The sequence below is a fragment of the Nicotiana tabacum genome, chromosome 7, assembly GCF_000715075.1.
Source record: "Nicotiana tabacum cultivar K326 chromosome 7, ASM71507v2, whole genome shotgun sequence".
NCBI lineage: Eukaryota > Viridiplantae > Streptophyta > Magnoliopsida > Solanales > Solanaceae > Nicotiana > Nicotiana tabacum.
Window position 1 is genome coordinate 28,158,496 of NC_134086.1, and position 5,022 is coordinate 28,163,517.

The 5,022-nt window shown below is 33.3% G+C and overlaps 1 long non-coding RNA gene across 1 annotated transcript; it reads left to right on the forward strand.

Moving 5' to 3' along the window:
* The first annotated feature begins 903 nt into the window (after positions 1-903).
* Positions 904-3,512, forward strand: LOC142182519 (uncharacterized). Its single transcript, XR_012711326.1, has 2 exons — positions 904-2,352; positions 3,247-3,512. It is a non-coding gene; the product is annotated as an uncharacterized LOC142182519 (long non-coding RNA).
* The last annotated feature ends 1,510 nt before the right edge of the window (positions 3,513-5,022 follow it).

A 5,022-nucleotide genomic window follows, 5' to 3' on the forward strand; every position in this document is an offset into this window, starting at 1 on the left:
AGGAGGAAACTAAAGAGTTACATCACCTAAGAAAATCAGGAGTTTGATTATTGGACCCAAAAAAAATAGAAACATCGTGATCGAGAACATTGTAGGATCTCCCTTAAAAATCAGAGGTGCGAAAGTGATAGAATATGTGATGTGAGGCTTTAAGGAAAGTAAGGTAAAGGTGAACAATGTACGAGATACTCAAAAGCAAAAGGTTTAGGGTATTCCATACTTGGGATAGAAGTCTAGAAGCGCAAGGATTCAATATCCAGGAAGGATAGCGGTGTCGCTAGTGGCATATCTTCCAGCATATGGTTTCTAGGTATCGTGAAGCATGATTGAGAAAGTAAAGAAGAGTGAGAAATGATGTTATGTCTCGCCTGATATCTAGAATAACATAAGAAAATCTATGGTGCAAGCAAGTTGATTAAAAGTTTCGAGTAGTATAAACAAATATGTGTAGGTCAAAAAATAAAGTATGGTAAAGCGACAAAGTTCTGGAAGACAAGAATAAGGATAAGAAAGGGCAAATGGGAAGGTGATGAGAATGGATAAAGTCCTCAGGATTAAGCCCATAGAGCTAATGGTTTCTTTAAGTTATACAAAGCTCAGTATAACCTGAATGAACTCAAAAGAGTCTAAGACTAATAGCATTTAGACGAGATGGAATGCTGCCCTGGTAATAGAATAAGGGTATAATTGCGAAAGATAAAGGATGAAGTTTGGGCCTTTGATTGAGTAATGATTTCATGAATTATACAGGATTAAAATACCCACATAAGGTAAATCACACTGGGATGCTATGAACTACGATTATGGGAGTATATTATCGTATCGCCCAAGGTGGATCAAGACAATCACTTCAAATGTTCCACAATGAGACGTGAGCCATAACGGCAGTGTTACATAAGAGATCAAGTTATCATTGATAGATGATACATCTACATTAAGGCGAATCGACAATGGATGGACAGAAGTCACAAAGAATTAGGTGAGATTAGGTCGTCATTCATAAGATGAATAGTAAGGAAGAAGCATTAAAGGATATAGATTTATACATATATGATAAACAATGAGAGTATGCTGGGATTTGGTAGCAGACCTCAACAATAATAAATTAAAGTAAGAGTTATGACAGTAAAGTTATACGAATTGACAAAAGGATCTATGAAATAAGGCATAACAATATTCGTAAGTTCAACAAAGTACTCGAGCAAAGAAATTCAATATAACCATAGATGCCTAGAGGGACGTCTTATCAAGATCGGTATATGTTTACAAAGTGAGGCCTAGAGATTGGCAAAAAAAAGAAAGAAAAGTCGTATATGCACACTTACAAGGTCAAAATCGTACAAACTGCATGACAGAAGGTGGCAACACTCACAAGTCATGGTGTGAGAAAGAAGCCTAGGGGAGGGGGAAATGCCCTGGCCTTTGGATTTATTCACAGAATAGTTGCCTACGTGGCAAAAGGACTACTAAAGTATTTGCAAGAGCTATGGGATATGAGAACGATAAGCGCATCAGTCAACATTCGAGGACGAATGTTCCAAAGGGGGAATGATGTTACATCTCGCATTTTTCCTACGTTAAAATTTCATCTTCAGTTAATTGATGTAGGCTCGGGGATGAGATTATCTAGAGGTTAGCGTATTTATGCGATTTATAACAAGCAATAACTAAGTGCCATGAAGGAAAGGGTACATGAATTAAAGAAAATGAGTTTCGTTGAAGGTTGTCGATTTGGGATAAAATACGTGTCAAGCGTTAATACCCGATAATTATAAACTAGTACCATGCAAGGTACCATATGACTATGGTAGTATAATATATAAAGTGTATATGAAGTATTTTAAAAATAAATAGAATTTTAAGTAATTTGTGATAAATTTTAAATTATGCGGATAATTGATTAATTACCGGGTAATGAGATATTACCCAGTTAACTAATAAGTGGATAAAAAAATTATTAAACTAACCCCCACCCCACATGGCAAGAAGCCACAAGATTTGGAATATGACTAAGTAGTCAATTTTCCAAGTGGCTAACTGTGGTCACAACTTAACTCTGCAAATCTTATCCTTAGAAAGAGTGCCTTGTAAAGGCTTTAAAGTCCAAAAATGCAGCCTTTGGATGAGAAGCAAAACACATTAGGCAGAAACATTTTCCTTCATTAAACAATCAAACAACACTTGCATTCTTTGGTTTTAAAGAACCAAAAACGTGAAAGTTTATTTTGGTTTATCAAATTCAATTTTTAGCCAATGTTGCAATTTCAAAGAACTATCAATTTCGTTTCTGTATCTCGAGAATTTCGTCCATATTTTGTAAAAGCAGATTCGTTCAAATAATTTCGGGAACAGGTATGTTAAGGCTATCCCTTCTTTCTTTTGGTATGATCCATACGATATGAACGAAACGTGCAAATGCACAAATTTCAAAAGTGACTCTACTCATAGGAGTAATAGATATCTATGTTCTTTAATTTCCAGGTGTCATAATATTTTATCATCTGTTCATGGATCTCAGAAAAATACGAAAATTGAAATGATGTTACATTATGATATTGCTCCAGGGGCAAAATGGTCTTATGACATTCTGAATGATTTTATTGACGTACATTTCATGCATTGCATCCACGTGCATTGACCCATGACCAGATGACGTTATATACGCATATATATATGTAAATATATTTATATGGGATATGGGAAAAGGTTATGGCGTTATATACGCACCACCACCTGATCAGCTGGTATATGATGATGATGTTGCCCACAGTGGCTGAAATATGATTCAAACGGCGTTATATATGCATATATGGGTATGTATTCCAATGGCATTATATACGCATATATATGTATGTATTCAAACGGCGTTATATACGCGTATATATGTATGTATATATATGTATATGGGATATTGGAAAGGTTATGGCGTTATATACGCACCACCACCTGATCAGCTGGTATATGATGATGATTTTGCCCACAGTGGCTGATATGATATGATGGGATGCCCTCAGAGGCTGATAATATTATGAAATATGTACCTATGCACGAGATGACATTCATACGCATATGCATGACGCTAAAAGTAATTTATGATTTACAAAGTTATTCAGACTTACAGGATGAGTCATGTACTCTATATTTCTTCCATGTCTCTTATGTACTTATATATATGCCTTACATACTCGGTACATTATTTGTACTGACGTCCCTTTTGCCTGGGGACGCTGCGTTTCATGCCCGCAGGTCTCGATAGACAGGTCGAGATCCCTCCAATAGGCTATCAACTCAGCGGAAGATGTTGGTGTGCTCCATTTGCTTCGGAGTTGCTTGTTTGGTTAGTATGATTTAGACGTGTATTGTTTGGTATGGCGGGACTCTATCCCGACCATTATGATATATATGTATTCTTAGAGGCTTGTAGACATATGTCGTGTATATGAAAGATTGTACGGCCTTGTCGGCCTATGTTTTGAGTTTATAAAAGATCATGTTGCCCTATGAGGCATGTATGTCATGTGTATATGATGATGTATTAAGAAGATACGTTACGTTGGTACTCGGTTGAGTAAGGTACCGTGTGCCCGTCGCGGCCCATTGGTTTGGGTCGTGACAATTTTTTACACCAAAAAATAATATTTCTTCTCTCTCTTATATATTATATTATTATCTTCTATTTAAATTTTATTTTTATTTCCTTCAAACAAATACTATCTTTTTTTCTTTTTTCCATATTCATTATATATAATTCACATTCACCACTTATATAATCATTTATTACACACTTATTTTAAAGGATAAATCAACTAAAAGTGAAATCATTAATATAAATATAATATATACAAAAATTAATATATCAAAAAATATGATATAAAATTAAAATTATAAAGATCTTAATATAAAAATTAATTATATACACAATATATGATAAATTAAAGGTCCAAAAAATAAAAAGATGAATAAAATAATAATAAATCAAATTTGGTGTGATGAATATTGCACCAAATTTGGTGCAACACTATTCATGCACTATAATGGTGAAAGATTTGATGTTCTATTGAAGCAAAAAAAATACCAAATTTTGCACTAAATTTGGATTTGGTACAAAATTTGGTGCAGCCTTGGAGATGGCCTAAGAAAACAAAGACGTTACTCAAAAAAGTTTTTTCAAGTTTCAAAATACTTAAAAAAAAGAAGCTACTAAACTTTAGGTGGCATTTACTTAAAAGTTTGAGCAAACTACCCTCTATAGCCCCTCAAAATTTTAAGAGAAATTTTCATAAAGCACTATCTTTTAGTGGTAGTTAGCTATATATAGATACCATTTGCTATATTACGGATTGTAGATACGTTTTCTGTTGTTATAAGATGTATTAGATGTATTTAAGTAACTGTATTCATGAATACAATAGCAAAAATAGGTGTGAATAAGGGAAGTCCAGCTAATCAGTTATTGTATTCGAGTGTATTCGACTGTATTCATGGCATGAAATATAGGATTTATAGCCGGACATATTATTGTATTCGACTGTATTCATGGCGTGAAACATGAGATTACAGCTGGACAGATTATTATATTCGATTGTGTTCACGACGTGAAATAGAGAAAACGGAAAGTGAATCAATTAACATAATAGACTCCTAATATAACTCAACAAACTCAATTATAACATACAAATTTTGTATTTCCAGTTATAAAAAGATTCTCAACCGAAAAACACCCCAAAAACATAGCAATCTTCAGAGAAATTATATAATACATCTGAATACATAAGTTATATTAATTAAAAAAACATATGAATACATTTATGGAATATAGCGAGACAATGAATATAATGAAATACATAGAATACATCAGGATATATTGAAATACAATGAAAAAAATAATAATGAATACAATGAAATACATAGAAAACAGCGAGATACATTGAAATACAATGAAAAAAAACCACAATGAATACATGGAAATACATCGAGATACATTGAAATACATTGAAAAATATTAACTGAAAATTCAAGTTG